Below are 17,374 nucleotides of genomic sequence, written 5' to 3'. Positions count from 1 at the left end.
TTTTTCACAATTATTTTGGACATGTCAGATTTACTAATACAGACATGGAAATACTTTGCACGACTGTTGCACACCCACCTGAAGATGGTGGCTTGGAAAATATTAGAGGTACAAGAGACTGTAAGATGTTTTCCCAAAAAGCATGTGGAATAACATAATGCAAAAATCACATCATTGTGTTACAAAAAGACAGCATGGTGTTGAGTTTAAGCTTTTGAGTTTATATTTTTTCAGAAGGTTCTGCTGCTGCAGCCCTCATGTCCCTTGAAGTCAAGGTGCATTTTGCTGTTGATTTCTGTTCCAAATAGGATTAGGTGGAGTAAATATGCACAGTTATAATGTTAAGGCATGGCATTAATCTGGAGGACATAGAGAGGGATGTCAAGACTGGAAGGACAGAAAAAAAGAAGGTGTTTCATCTAAATTGGATTCTCAAACTGCAAGTCTGCAATCACAAATGTGCAAGTGTATGTTTCATTTGAACAGCTTCTGATGTTAGTTTTCAGTTACATATTGTCCTGACGATGCAGGAATTCATTATGGACATGTAACCAAAGTGCAAGGGTCTGTGAGCATGAGTTGCAGGGCCTTACCCTCCCTGTTCTCACTGAACTCAGAAAGTTTGAAATGAGTGGGGAGAAGGTACTAGATTTCGGGTATGTGTCCCATCTTTTAATTTCCTTTTTTTTTTTTTTTTTTTTTCAAGGCCACAGAATCACAGACTAATTGAGGTTGGAAGGCACCTCTGGAGATCATCTAGTCCAAACCTGGGCCAGCCCGAGTCCTCAAAGCAGGGCCAGCTATAGCAAGTTGTTCAGGGCTGTGTTCATTTGGGTTTTGGATATCTCCATTGTGGAGAATCCACAGTCTCTCCAGGCAACCTGTTCCCTTCATTGACTACACTCACAGTAATTTTTTTCTTATGTTTAAATGGAATTTCCTGCGTTTCAACTGCTGTAGTGCAGCAGAAGAGATGTAGAGACAGAGGATGCTGATGTTGCTTTTACCACTACAAGACATTTGTGAAGCAAGACTACAAAGAAAAAGTATATTCAGAGCTGATCATCACACAGCTGTCTCTTCTGTGCTAGCACTATATATATTAAATTAGAATCCTTCATGATGATTAGAGTCCTTCATGATTTCCACAGGTTGTCTGTAAATGCTCACAAATAACTCTGAAAATCCTTCTTATATGGTAAATTATGGCCATTATTAAATACAAGACATCACCTCTGGCATGAGAGGTCCTAACCCAAAGATTGCTCATGATCTGGGAAGTATTCCGAGTACATGTCATCACACGAGCTCTCTCTTCCTGTGTTCCTCCACATACAGCTCTTTTGGGCCACTGCTGAAGACACGATACTTTGGGGTGGTTGGACCTCTGGTCTAATGCAGAATTGTCCCTCCTCATACCCCAGTAAATGTAGCACCACTCACGCAGTGTACTGTCAGACCAGGAGACCATGAAGCCCGTTAAAACACAACTGGAACCAAGAGGGGAAGCAGCAGCCCATCATGTGTCCCAACAAAACCAACTCTGAAGGAAGAAGAGAGCACATACAGGCACGGTGCTCCAGCCTGGGCAGTCAAGAGTGTCTCTGCAATGGCTTCAGGAAAGCTGTGTTTGCAGAGTGCCTATCTCACTGAGGTCATGGTAACAGCCTGGAAATGCTGTTAAATCAGCATTATATCTCAGCTTTCCTGAGTTGGGGGTGTGTTGTTTTGCTGTTTTGCTTCTGACTGGTATTTAATTCCTTGCTGATCCCTGGGTTTTAAACACGGTGAGTCTTGTTTTGTCAATGCTCCAGAGAAGAACATCATTATATGAGAACCTTTGGGTAACTCCATCTAAATTCCTGGTCTAAAATTTCCTAACAGTCCAGGAAGAGATACTCCTAGGCTTTGAATTACACTACTTGTGGGAAAATGTGAACACTGATGCAAATTCCAGAGAAAAGATGAAAAAACTCTCAATTGACTTCAGTGGGCTTGGTGAGTTCTCTGGGGTTACTCATTCTGGCAAAACCCGTGTGCTTTCCTACCAGATTTCTATGCTTTTGTTTCAGAAAACCTCAGAAACTTGGGTAATGAGTGACTGCCCTGTCATCTCTTAAGAGGGAATTCTCAGTTTGCTGCTCAAGGCTGAGCCACATTTGTTATATTTAACTCATATCCATCATTGAAAGAAATTTCAGCTAGACTTGGAGCTAAAGAATTCAATGGCTTTGTCAACATTTATTACTCAAGTGTAGGAAGATGAAACAAATTCATTTTGATTGGGTCAATCAGAAGGAGTATTTCTATGCCCTACTTAGTGGTGTGTTTCTTCTGTAATGTAGAATAAATGATTTGAGTATTTCCTGGAGCATTTTTCCAGAGAAGAGATTAAACTAGGTACAAGTTCATGGTCTGATTGGGGGTATGGAATTCCAGATCGGCCACAAAAGTTGATTTTCTATGCAGATGCTGAGGGGGAGGGGGGCTATCCAGAAATAAAAAGAAAAGAAAAAAAAAAAATTCTGCAAGTTACTTCAGAAAACGTGTTCTAAATACACCTGCAGGCCTTCATTAGTATGAATGACATAGGAAAACATTCACACTTACACATACACCCACCATTAGGACTTTCACACGAAAAGCTTGAGTGCTCGGTTCCAAAAGGAAAAACAAGAACTTTAATTGATTATGACTTGTGGTGCTAGTTTAGCCAAAGGCAAAGTTGTACTTGGGCAGGAAACAGATTGCACAAAACCATGCTTTTTCCAAGATGACCACATGTTCCAATCCGGAAATTAATTTCATAAGAAACACTACGGTTTCTATGGATCTTCAGAGGAAGGCTGAGTCAAAAACCAGGGATGTCCTACTTATGCAAAGAGTCCTCTCCATCAACAATTTCTTCCTTGCTGCCTCTTTAACAAATCACGTTCTACTAATTGCTAAGTAAATTTATATATGTGTGTACCCATATTTAAAAAAAACCCAAACAAACAAAAAAGGAAAAAAATACCCACAAAAAAACAACCAAACTTTGTTAAAAGGGAACAAGAAAACAGAAAGCAAATTATTTTGTCTTATTAGTGTAAACCCCAAAATTACTTTTAAAAAGTCAGATTGCATTAAGTAAGAAAATAATTTTTTCTAACAAAATAAACCTAATTTGAGTTTCCATCCAGATGAATCATGATTTGTAAAAACAAAATTCTGTTGCTAGGGGTCTGGCTTGTACTGCAGACAATCCTACCTTCACTTACAGCAAGGCTATGAGCTGGCTTCTTCTCTTACACCAGTTCTATGTTGCTCTGACCCCACCAGACTTGCAGGTATAAATAACATTTTACAGCTGTGTGAGTACAGCTGACATTCATTGGAGCCGGTGGAAACAGAGCAAACTTCAACTTGCAGCACAGATTAGAATTTCAAAGCAAGATGCTTCTTGGTGTCTTTTTATAGTGGGCTAGATGGTTACTGTAATTCATCCTTTTGCTCTTTAGGACTGAGTCCATCATGGATGATCCCTCATGTCTGTAACTTCAGACCCTGTGAGGCACAGAGTAGACCTGGCTCCAGCCACGTCTAACACACGTTTGCCTGGTTGAACAGTAAAAGAGTGTGAGCAGGAACACACCATCTTTATTTTACACGATACATTCCCAGGGTCCATGGTAATTAAAGAGTTATCTGTGCAGATACACGAGACTTTAATGAGTTTCAGAAGGAAGGTGAATTTATTTTAGGTACATTAACACTGTTTTATGAATAAAGTAGTTAGAAAAGCCAATGCAAACAGTGTGTGATGCTTTTATAAATCTAGCCTGTAATTGTTAACATATGAAGCACACTTATTTTACTGCAACTTGAATTGCACAGTAAAACCTTGATTCATGAAGGCATTATGCAATAATTAAGTGGGTTTTCTGTGAACTTAACCAATAAAAAAGTGCAGAAAGGACATGTCTGGAGGTTTCACTGGTCACTAAAAGTGCGGAAGCTGGCAACACACAGGTGTTCCTATGGTATCAGCCAGTGCCTGCTTGCAGCAGGGAAGGGGTCAATAAGTGGTTCAGACATAATTTTACACACTGCTACATGCAGTTATGATGCTCTAGGCATGTTAGGGCAAATGTTGTAAGTATCAGGCTTTGCCCTAAAATAGCAATGTGAGAAAGGGAACCTGTGGCATCAGCTTTGTTTGGTCACTTTCTGTGTATATAAATATATTGTATTAATCAGAAAACATCTCTTGGTATGTTGGTCACAATATCTTACACAGGTGTTGGAAGCACTGAAATATAACAGTTAGAAGTACCTACATCATGTCAAGCTTGGATATCTTTTTTTTTTTCCTAAGAAATATCTAACCCAATATTGCTAGTTCTGTATCTCTGCTAAGCCATTTAATCAAAGATCCAACTCTGGCTCTGTAAGTAGAAGAAACTTAAAATAATTGCACCCCATCAGGGGCTGGGGAGATATGTTAAACCACCTTACTCTTCTCCAGCTCTGCAAGATACAGTAAATCCCATCATAATTCAATTAGTCATAAATGAGCTGTCTCCTTGTACCTGTCAATCTCCTCTCTCTAATGCTGGGAAGAAAGATGAAAGAATTTCCAGCTCTTTGTTCGCTGCTGAAGCTCCGCACATATCCATGAGGATGTCATAACACCCAACACATCGTCCCCGGCAGCTGGAGGAAGCTAAGAGCACTCATACACCCAGCTATGGCAGCTCAGCTGATGGGATGTCACTTGTCACTCAGTACTTTAGACTGCACAATTACCAATCCAAACCTGGTCATGAAGCTGACTTACTGTCTCTCCTGCATGCACTAAATCTGCTTTTGAGAGTCGGGGAGGGGGGGGAAGGAAGCAAAAGTCTATTTGTCCCCACAGTCCCAGATGCACAGGGTGAGGCTCATGCTCTGAGTGTGAGATTCCTCGGGTTCCACTCACACCAGTTCACCACAGCCCTCACACGGTCTCACACATGGGGCTCATCATGCCCTGATGTCTCCCCAGCTCTGGATTGTGCTGGACAGGCAAGGTCAGATGTGGAAGGAGCTGCAGGGCAGTGCCACCACGCTTGGCCCAATGGCCAGAGGACTGGGACCAGTTGCTTAGAGAAAAAGGAGGGTAAGCCTTCTGAATGGCTCCAGAGAGAGGCAACAGAAATCCAGGCTGCTGATTTTCTTAGCCCTTTTGTGAGACTTTTTTGAATGCGTTATTGTTGACATTCATTCTTCTGCTAACTGCATGGGATTTATCGGGACACTGCATCACACAGACTGGGTCTGCCGCAGGGATGGGTACTCTGGGCATAATCTCAGCTATTGTCTGATTGTCAGTTAAGAAATGGATATCAATAGTATAATTGCTGACCACAACATGCTGCTCCACTCCACACCCATTTCTCCTCCAGGAAGAGATGCAGCTAGTTAAAAAGAGACTGTAGCCCAAGATGTCTGAGACATGAGCACATAAAAGGATAGGAGTAATTTATGAAAAGAATTGTCCCAGAATAGATTCATATTAAGTATTAGCTATATGGGACAGGATATATGAAAAGTTGTAATTACAGTTCTGCCCATTTAAGCTCCTGTGTCCAGGAGCCCCTAAATGCTGGCTTTCACAACACCCTCCTCCACACCCTCACAGCTGCTTCCTGACCCTGCAGGTACCTCTTGCACTTGCTGCCTAAATCCCCTGTATGCCCAGATGAAGAATCTGCAGCCCCTCTGAGTAACAACTTCCAACACTGTGCTACTCTTCTAGGAAAGAAATTTCTCTTAAAATGTGATCTGAACAAAGGATTTATTTTTTCTTCTGCAGACTAATTGGAAATACTTTCAGAAAATGTGATTTCAGCACTGTGTATCTGTAACATCTTTCAAGTTTTACTGTTTGGTTTCTTTTTTTATTTTTTTCTTCTCCATAGGGTAGCCTAAGACGCTCCTCCCACAAAGTTTCTAGTGAGTACATGAGAATGGAGGTTTATGAAAGCACAAGAGTCATATATGTGATATGTCTCATTTAAAATTATCAGTTGAACTCCCCAGCCTCACCTGCCTGTCTTGATTGCACTTTCCCCTCTTCATTCCCTTCTTCCTGCTAACATCGCTGAGCCATCCCCTTTGGTCCTTCCTGCAGTGTCACCTCAGCTGGTACTGTGTTAAACCCCCTGGAGCTCCTACCACCTGAAGGTACCTCCCAGGATTCCTCCACTTCAACCTATTTCAACCTTGACTAATTCAGCCTTGACTATGAGCACCTATCTTTTCATCACCTTTTAATTTCTCTTTTTCTCTGTATTTATTGCTAAATGTACAGTGCCTGTTAACTCTGCAAAAGCATTTGGGGACGCAGTAGGTATGAAAGCTGTGATCCCACACAGAATCATACCTTCACAATGGTATGTTCTTGAAATTTCTGTCATCGGTTCAGAAATATTGGGAACATCAGGTATAGCTATCCTATTTCTAATGGAGGGCCACCTGCCGTGTGAAATCTAACCGAGGTGCTTTTCATGGTAACATGAACCCATTTGGAGATCCTCAGGTGAAGTTCCCAGCACAGCACACATTTTCCCTTCATTTCATACTAGGAGCTTTTAGTGATGGCGATGGATATTACAGGTGTATGTGCTTAGTGGAGAATATAGATCTATACAGTGCAAATTACTTCAGAAAACAAACTCAGTTTATAGACATGGACTGTGCAGAGCTGAACAGCAGTATATTTCAAGCAGTGTTGCCTGAATACTATGTAGTTAAGGGAAGAGGGGGCTGGGGAGTGAGGGAGGGCAGAGATCTGGATTTTATAACTACATTTAATAACAACTGTGGAGGATAAAACCTGCAGAGTTTTGACTAGCTTCAAAATCACTTCTCACCTCTGGTTTTAAAATCTACAGCCCAATTATTTGTTTACTTGATAGTGCTAAAGTCTTATTCTCCATCATTATTTGCTTGCTAGTAAAGAACCAAAAAGAACTGCAGTCCAAAGGTAACCACGCAACTAAATCACTTCCAGATGAAAAGTCACACTCTGATGGTGAAAGCAGACTTTACAGTTTCAGTGTGCCAGGTAATATATGGCAGTCACCCAGTTCCTATTAGGTTTTTGTAACAGTATATACACATACTTCTTTTTTTTTTTTTTTTTTTAAGCTGGATTAGGGTTGGCTAATACCGCATGCATGCAATGTTTAGCTTGATTTCAATCAGACAATCTCTCCCAAAAGAAAGGACAATTCCAAAACATCTCTTATTCCTAACCCTAATCATAGTACCTACTAATTGCTACTAATCACAGTAGCAATTTTTGTTGTGACATTTTGTTGTGCAGCAGCTTTAACAGCCAGCCTCGGGAGCATGCAGTCTAAGTATGCTCCCTCTATATGCGTGCTTGTGATGCCATCTTTAAATCCATGACCACTTCATGCCTTTCCCACAGGATCCCTGCCCCATTCAGTGCTCGGGGTGGGTGGCATTCATTTATTGAAAAGCCATTCAATATTTTGCTTTCTCCATGTGTTTAACATGTGGCCCAAACCCCTATTTACCACAGACCAGTCGATCTTGATCTGAAGAAAGAGCTTTTAATTTAATTTGGGAAGTTTCCCATGGTCTTAATGACTGTAGTCTCTAAGCAATTCACAAATGTGTATTTATTTTCTGATCGCCCCTATGATTATCATCCCTGTTTTACAGCTAGAAAACAGGAGAACAGAGAGGTGCAGTGATTTTGGGTGCCCAATTTAAGACCCCAGGACCTAATTTGTCAGGGTACTTACCATTATGTAATTCTTCAGATATTCAGAGCAGAGCTCCCATTGAGTCTTGCTGCAGCTGTGAGTGCTCAGCACTTCTCCAAATCAGACTCTGCAGTCTCAAGTCAGGTATTGGTGTAACTGGGAACATGCGATTAGTGATCACACATGCAAGGTTTGGTGTAAGAACTTACTGATGTCATATAAGAGATACGTGGCTCAAGCAGGGAGGGATGCATCTGGTTCTTCAGATTGGTGTCCGATAGCTTTAAGCAAGATAGTCACCATTGCTTTCCCAGCTCCTCAGCTGTATCCAAACCACACCATTCAACCTGCAACAGATGAGTAGGGGGCTGAGCACCTCTCGTTACACAAACCTGACTCATCCAGCAGGTCTGGGACTGAGCACAGACTGACACACAATCTCTGTAGGAAAAGAGTATGGCTCCCTCCATTCCCAGGGCATGCGTGCCAAAGGGGAAAAAGCTGCACAGATAGCTTCAGCTCGGGTGCTTTCCAGCTTCTGCGTGTTTGCTTTGGCAACTTACACAGCTCTGTTAAGAGAGTGTTTGTAGGTAATTTCCTAGGTTCTTAATGAAGCAAAGTGGAAAAACAGAAATTCTATTATGTGGCATCATATTAACACCTCTATGCCTCACGCTGTTGGGGTTAGCTCTTAGCTTCTCTATCTGGACTTCTGCCCTCTGAGGGTGATTTGTAGCAATACTAAGTTACTAACTTCTCTGCAGACCAGAGGACACTTTTGCTAGGGGCTGAGACCAGAGTAATGCTGTGACCCAGGAGTCCTGTGCTCCATTCCCAGTCCTGTTCCTTCCTCATCTCTGTCTTCTTGTTTCCATCCACTGCTTTCTCTCTCAGCCAGTTGCTGTTCCTGTTTCTCAGCCAGTCCCCATGGCTCATCCTTTCTCCGTGCCAGCCTGTTACCTGAAGGCACTGGTCTCTCCCATCTGGGTTTCAAGCCCTGATGGCCTTAGATCCCCAGACCCAGCTCCCCACCTCCTGAATGCAGCCTCTTAGCTCCTGGTTTTTGCCTGTATGCTTGGTTTCAAAGCCTTATCCTCACCCAGCTGCTCTCTAGTCATGTTTGATAATTGATCTGTATTTCTCTTGCATCGTCCTCTTCTGCTTCTGCCTTCCTGCAGCCCCAGAGCCTCCCAAGAAGTGCTGAAGGAAAAACCTTCCACTGGGATAAAACTGCCTGTCATCATCCAGCATGTGTCCCCTCCCTACTCCAGCTGCTTTTTTTTTAATAAATTACATCCCTTCAGGAGGGTCCACTTACATTTTTGTCATAAATAAATGAGACATTTCTTACCCTTATAGCTATGCTGCTCTTTCTGGAAGCAGACTGTCAGGTCAATGTGACTCAATCCTATAGAAGCTAGCAATTAATTTTTTTAGGGAATGTAATTTTCTCTGGCTGGATGAATGTTTACATACGTAGTATTAATGCCCATGCCGTGTTTCTGTGTCACACAGCCTTTCACCAGGCTTTCAGCAGGGGTTTGCAGGAAGGGGCAGAGAGGTGGGGTTGCCTCCTGGATTTCCTTTTGAGCTACCTCTGAAGAACGCAGAACAGATACTCCTGCAAGGGTCTGTGAAGCAGGACATTGCTGAAAAAAAAAGAAATAGAATGAAGTTGGACAGGGCCATGTACTGCTGTTTATTAGGTTCAACTTTTAGAAATAACACATTAAAGTTTGGGTATGGTTAAAAGTTTTCAACACAAGAGGTAAATATATATATATATATGTACACAGAGACATTGGTACAGATACAGACACAGCCAGCCACTGACACACACACATCCTTATAATTAATTTCTGTTTCAAATCTGCAGTTTTACCTGGTTGGTTGTTATTGCCAGTAATGGGAGTGTTGCCTGCAAAAGGAGTGCTACGTCAAGTCCCTCAGCATAAGCAGAATTTGGCTGTTATGTTTACAATGGTTTTGAAGCACCTTTCCTTACAGGTTTATTAATTACAAATGTGATTTAAACTGAGGAGAAGAGGAGGGCATCCAATGCTGCCTGATGCCCTCTGATTGTGCTTTCAAGTTTAGTCCATTGAACCTTGAATTCAGGGGAAGATCTGCACTGGACTGAGGAAGACCTTGATCATACCTTCATGTCAGTCCTTCGGTGTGGTCTGTACTGAACAATGGACAGGGTGAAGCACTGGACATGAGTAAAATTTTCTCTTGCCTGTGTAGTTTTGCTATCACAAGCACAGGGAACATAGTGGTGTAATAATCCTCTGTTTTTAAATGGTATCCTATGTGTGTGGCTCTTACCCTTATAGACATGTACATTCATAAATAAAGTCAAATATAAAAAAAATGCTGACTAGTAACAAGGTAATTAGTCATCCAAATGTTCCAGAACTGTCATAAGGAGGAAGAAATAGTGATCTCAAGTTACTTCAGCCCACCGTCAATATCAGCTTGGAGTGTGAGTACGAAGCTAAACTATTTCATATGCTCCACACGTGAAAATGGAGATGGAAAGTGATGAGCTCTTTATATGCCCCTTTCCAAATAAATTTGGAGAAGAGCTTAGGAGGTTAAGCCGGTCCCAAATGGTTTCTGCTGCTGAAATAGCCTATTGATGCTTTATTTTTCCCTTTAGATTTTCCACTACATTAAATATTTCAAACTACCAAATATTTCTTTTTAAAGGGGAACGGAATGAAAAAATGTCTTACATGATTTATTACAAATTCAGAGGGAAATACTCCCCTTGTAAATAGTTCTAAAAAAAATTAGCATCATCAATTTAAATGTTGACATGCTTAATATTAAAGGGTCATATTGTACAAAAGGTTTTTAAGGAGAACTTCCCATTCAAAGGAGCTGATTTCAGTGGGAACTGATTGAAGTAGGGCTTGTGCTTTCTGGTAGTTGATCTCTCTCGGGGATCAGTTTTGTGACTTTCATTGCAACTTGCACCTAAATCTTATTTTTTGTGGGTGAAACCGGTTTGCTGCCTGTTTTATCCCACAGGCTCCCATGCTGCTCCCATTGCATTGCAGAGACCTGCACTGAAACCTCACCAAATGCTGATTGCTGTCTTGGGGGTCACGGGAGTGAGGTTAAGCCTTGGGAGGGCCTTACCTGGTGCTTCCCATGTCCTCGGCATGCGCTTTCCTTCTTGGGCTTTGTGCTCTGGGGTTTTGCACCAGCAAGCACAAAGCCAGGTCAAATCATGTTATCAGCTGCATCCAGCACAGCCTCCTAAAATGTTCTTCACCCTCACAGCCCAGCCTTCCTCCAGCAGCTCACACACAGAGCCAACGCCAGCGCTTCCAGAGGTGACTGTGGCTTTTGGCCGCCTCCACACCTGAGCCAGCCCAGCAGCCTCCCCAGAGGGGCAGAGTGATGCATATTCCCCAAGCTGCAGGGTGCCCAGGTCTTCCATATTTAAGACATCAAAACCAGTAGAGCACCTCTTATCATAAGCACAGACTAGATTTCCACTGGAAAAAAAAAAAAGCCACCCTATTTTGATTCTTTTATGTTTTATGTATATATTTATGATTCTAAAGTTCGTGTTTATTCAGGGAATATTTTACCATTAAACTCAGTGTTCTGGAAAAAAAATACTTCATTTAGAGAAAATATTCAGCCCCTTTTCTGTCCTTCTGTTATTATTCAATATGAAAAGGATATTGTAAGTGCATATTCAGTTGAATATGCGGTTTGGCAGCGAGCGGTTATTCAGCTGCCCTGCTTCTACCTCAGAGTTTATTCAGGTCATAAAAAAGACATATAAGCATTTGAGTTAAGATTTATAGTTACATTAACTGCATCAGAAGCTTTTTGTATTTAATATAAAACACACTCTAGCAGCTCAACATTGCTTTATTCCACAATACAGTCAATATTAGACATGTTACCTCCTGTAATTACTGACATTAATGGCTTCAGGAATAATGGAAAATGAGTTAAGCACCAATGTGGTAGATGTAAATGGGACTTTACAGTACATGCCATTTTGAAATATTGCATGAGTCATGAAATTTGTATTTAATATTTCTTTATTTAGTAATTAAGCAATAACGCAACAAAACAAAGGATGTCCTCGCTTTAACACAGCATGGGTCAGATTTTGTTATAAATTCAATGAAGAGGTTACCATAAGAATTTAATTTAAATTCCATGAAAGATTCAACCCAGCCCTGACCTAGCAGAAGAGAGGCACTTGCAGACACTTTTTAGGAGAAAGAGAGGGGCCAGGATTTGCACAGCTCCCTCCAACACCTCACAGTGACTCTTAAAAGGCTTTAACCAGCATTGCATGGAACTACGTTCTTCTGGAAAGGAGGCTGAAGCCATCAGTAACTCAGGCGGGAAATCTTATGTGTATGTCTTCAAGCAGCCTTCAGTTTGCTAATTTGCAAATGCTTTTTTTACCCGAACTTCCTCAAATTATAATTTTATAAGACATGTATTTTAGAATTTTCTATTTCTTTCCTCATTCATTCTATTGCAAATAGACATGTTCTAAGCCTTTGCACAGAAGTAGCCAACTGTTGCTTCCTAAAGGTCTTGTAAGACTGGAAAATAATAAGATTGGGGTTTCTTAAGCAAATAGTATCTCCAGCATGGTACACTGAAATGTTTAAAACATGAAATATGCGTATGATGGATATTTTTTTCAAGTCTTTTTCTTTATCATTTCTATATTGATTAAGCTAACATTATCTAAATGTACACAGTCAACATATTCACATTCAGATGTTAACTCAGATTGTTGTTAATCAAGGTGAACAAAGAAGAAAATAGAACCCACTTGTACCTATAACCCTGATCTATTTTGAGATCCTAAGGCTTTTCTGTTAATAATAAAAACACCAATAAATCCTCATCTCTTTGCTTTTTAAGCCTGACAGATTGTCTTTGAAGCATTATTGCATTTATTTCCTCCAACCAGATGTGTAATCTATATTGTATTAGATAGCATATCTTAGCATTATAGAAGGCACTTGTGCTAAAATAATAACACAAACATATTTTCCATCACTGGGCTAAAACCTTTCCAGGAATGTTTCTAGTCCCTCCTGTATTCCAGTGCCTTGCTAATATTCTTGCAACAGCTCTTTTGATGCTGGTAAGTCAGGTCACTCTCCCAGAGATCTAAATGGAGTCGGTCTGCAAACAGAACCAGTACAGCAGGTTTAAGCAGGGTGACATCTAAGACGCCAGCATGCATTTGTAAGGAGCACACTGTAAGGAAAATGTTTAAATGCTACTTTTGAAGAAAGTTGATATTTTTTTTCACACTCAAAGAGCCAAATATATGACTTTTTTCTACTCATGTGAGAAACTTTACGCCTTTATGCTCATCGGAAATGTTCAAATAGAGTATTCATTTTTTGTTATCTTACACCTTTATTACCCTAGCTTGGACTCCCAATACCCTACAGAATTGAAAAGTAAACACTTCAGTGATTTTGAACAGTTCAGCTGTGGTTCCTGTGACAGAGAAATGCAGAACAATGGATGTAATCCACTGGACTTTCCAAGTCCTTCATGGTGGGTGATGATGACCCAGCGGGAGCTCCTGCGGCTGAAATCCTTTGGTCCTCTGTAGGGTCAGCTTCCCACACAGGTTCAACTCCTAGCTCATATGAGTAAATGACCCTTTATCATCACTATGAATCAATCTAATAGAGGACTTTTCCCTCCACTCTCTGAAGAGTATAACTCAGCCATTGGAAGATCTTGGTATGTGGCTTGCAAAGTTAGAGATACTGGCAGCTGTACTTCTATGCTTTCACCATATGCTATTGCCACCCATCTGCCATGAGGCTGGGAAAACTGATTACTCTTTCCTGATGAATAATTTCTAAATGGAAGAGGGAGGAACTTTATTCCTGCACCCAGAAGCAGGCATCCAGCATTACTCACAACAGGACACACAGCACTCCAAGAGATAAAACAGGAGGCTGAGCCAGACCCATCTTCTCCAAGGACAAGTTCACAGGAACTTTGGGCTTCTGAAGGAACACGGCAGTGACAGTAACTCCCTCCCAAAGGCAGTCTGCCACATGACTTACCTTTCTTTTCCTATATTTTCCAACCTGGAGTAGGGTGGCTCTGTGTCATTTTCAGTACCTTAAAGATACAGCTGTGCTCTTCCTAGGGATGAACAACTGCAGAACTCAAGCAGGAAGTTGCACTCCCACCCCTGAGTCCCCACAGCATTATTATCACTTATTGTTTCCACTGCAGGTGAAGTGCCAGGCAGGAACACTTCAATTGTGCTCATGGTTGTACTCTCAACTCACAGGAAGACACAGAAACTGTTTACAAAATACTACAGTCCTGTATAAAGTGTGTATGTGATGTGGTAGTTATAGTTACTATCCTCTTGGTGGCAGAATGAAGTCTATAAAAATAACGTACTGAGAAATCAAAGGATCACAGTAACTTGAGTCAGTTTTGCCTTCTATCTATCTGAAAAATCTTTATTAGAAAGATAAATGGCAATAGCAAAAGTGCTGCCCTAGGACCGGATCTGATGTATACTGACTGCAAACAGCTCTGCACATCCATTACATACAGTATGGCTCCTCCTAGTGAAACCCTGCACGAACAGTTGGGGACTAATTTTCCTCCCTTCCAGTATTTCCACTACCCCTTGAACTGTAGTTACTTAAAGGAAAAGAAAAAAAGAGGAAGAGAAGAGAAGAGAAGAGAAGAGAAGAGAAGAGAAGAGAAGAGAAGAGAAGAGAAGAGAAGAGAAGAGAAGAGAAGAGAAGAGAAGAGAAGAGAAGAGAAGAGAAGAGAAGAGAAGAGAAGAGAAGAGAAGAGAAGAGAAGAGAAGAGAAGAGAAGAGAAGAGAAGAGAAGAGAAGAGAAGAGAAGAGAAGAGAAGAGAAGAGAAGAGAGAAAAATTGATTATTTGTAGTTTTACTTCATAAACAAACTTCTGTCTTCAGTTGTGTGTGTTTGGCTGCTGCTGGCTCCTGTGTCTCCTTTACATGTGAATGTTTGCCAATTACCATTTGGGCCATCATAAATCAAAGAACTGTCTCAAGCAACTCCAGAGTGAAAGCATAAGCTGCTAGAGTTTGAGCTATCAAGACAATTGTCATCTACTATAGAGTATAAAGCCTCTTTCATACCTTCTGGTAGCTCCTACTCTCTCTGGAAAGCAGTGCAGGTGAATTACAAGCAGAACTTGGCCCTGTGGCTTCTAAAATATTGCACTTTGCAGTCACACGGAGAAAATAAATCTTTTATCTGAGTTACTTCATCAGTTTATAACTATAGCTGGATATTTTCTTCAGTTAGTAAATATCATTTCTGCAGCTAGTTTAACCGGTTTTGTTGTAATGATAACTCAATATTTTAGTCATAAATAAAAACCAGCAACAAATGTAGAAAATAAGGTCACAGGGAGACAAGATTCTTCATTGTCAGTGAGGTTAAAAATGGCAAATGATTTTATAGAATTATGAAGAATTAATATATTAGAAATTTCTGTAATTTTTTGGTCTGGAAATTTTTGACAGTTTGGGTTCATTACAGGAGATAAGAAGAGTTTCACCTTTGAAAGGAGGTGATTAAAATAAGCTTTAAAATATTCCCCACCAAAGTCTGTAGGAGGCGTTAACACTAGAATCTATTTGTAGCAAAAAAAATCCCCCAAGCAAAACAAAAATACAACTAATCTATTTGTCCAATTAAAGCACCTGTCCTGTCTGGGCTAAATAGTACCTAAGCAAGTGAGTTAAAGGCACTGTACCCCAGAGTCGGTGCTCCATAGAGGTACAAAGTAAATCGCACATCCTTGATAAGCTCCATCATGGTTTGCTGAGTCCTCTTCCACATGCTATGCTTGCCTGTCTCTGCTGCCAGAAGATGACATGGAAAAGGAGGTGTTTGGGACGGAGAGGTGCTGCAGCTCAGAAAAAATGGACAGAACTCCTTATACATGGGATATTGCTTATAGGAAAAACTTGCTTTTGTCCTGCAGCAGGGATATGCCTCTGTGACCAGCTCTCTCCTGTATCCTAAATCTGAGAGCATATCTTTGTACAAATACTAAGTTGGAAGCTGATAATTGCTGCAAAAAAAAATGGGCTGTAGGCATAACCCTCACACAGCAAGGGTCTAAAGCTAGTGATTGTCCCACTGATCAGCAATAATTAACACTGGCACAGAGATCAGTATTACAGTAATTGGCTCCTCTACTAATATTTCAGGAATAAGTCCTGAAATAATTGATAAATTAAAATCTGAGTTAGAGCTGAGTGCTGGCTGACATTTAGATGCCGAAGACTTCCCCACATCCTTGTTTGACTCTGGCTCTAAATCTTGTCACTGCCATTTCATTGTATTACCTGTGATGGATGCAAAGCTCCAAGTGATGAACGGTCGTTCTTCCCTTACATTAGGTACAAATCTGTTGTGGAAAGCCAGCTGGTTATTTCTAGACTTTCCTGAAATGACTCTCTAAACACAGCTGCTTTACAGTCATGGTAAACATTCTTCACAAAGGCCAGTTTGCTCTGCAGGCCCCAAGGAATGTGACAGCTTGATACCTGGATAAGCCCGGGCTCAGTTTCTGTTTCTACAGAAAAGCTGGAGTCTCTAGTGGATGTTGGTAAACAAACCCTGGAGCCATTACTTAATAGGGTTCATGAGCTGTTACTCAGCACCTTGTAATATGGGGCTGGATGTGACCAAAATGGAAGGTCACGAAAAAAATCAGTAAATTATTTCAAAAACACCTGGGATGAATAATCGTGCACAGAGCAAGCCCTGCTGGGGCACTATGCCCAGTTACTCAGCTGGGACACACGGCCCGAGTTGGCTCACCTTGCACCAGGCTGAGCTACTCCAGTAGTTGTAGCTGCTGACAGGCACAAGTCCTCTTCCCCAGTGTCCACAATGGCCACTGGAGTTTCACAGACTTCAGTACAGGAATGGAAGGAAAGGTAGCAGGGAGAGAGGGGGGAGATTGAGCCAAGAGCTGTAATCCACTCCTGTTATCAAATACAGAGATTTTTTGTCTAGCAGATGGAGTAATTTTAATTTTTGGTTTCTGAGAACTGAGGCTAGGCAGATTCAGGCTAGCAATAGCATACACAGAAGTCAGTACTGTTAACCTCTAGATAACTTTATTTTAAAAGTGTTTAGCTCTCCATTGCATAAAGGAGTTAGTGTCTCCGCAGGAGTTCAATACTAGAAAGGAAATGCTATAGCTCCAACTATAGCTCAAGCTCTTGCAGCAAGCACCACCTGGCAAAACTTGAACTGGTGAGAAGCCAGATGTCTCTGAACTTGCTGCTGCTTTCTGGGAGCTTCTCTTTGGTTTTGTGATGGGGAAGCAGTGTAGGGAGTGTTGGAAAGGACTCAGGTAAAGAGCTATTATTATTGTTGTTATTGTAGGACCAATTCCATCTTCATGACTAAGACTGAGTGAAACTCACTGCCGAATAAGATATTACTTGCTCTGATGCATGATGGTGGAATTAAGCCCAGAAAGAAAATATCTAGAAACCTGAGCTTGATGGTGCAAGTGCCAGGCACTGTGTGTGAAATTCCAGGCGTGCCAGCACCGGGCAGCTT

The sequence above is a fragment of the Calidris pugnax genome, unplaced genomic scaffold, assembly GCF_001431845.1.
Source record: "Calidris pugnax isolate Ruff unplaced genomic scaffold, ASM143184v1 scaffold56, whole genome shotgun sequence".
Taxonomy (NCBI): domain Eukaryota; kingdom Metazoa; phylum Chordata; class Aves; order Charadriiformes; family Scolopacidae; genus Calidris; species Calidris pugnax.
The sequence above is the reverse complement of the archived record's forward strand: the minus strand, read 5'-3'. Positions refer to the sequence as shown.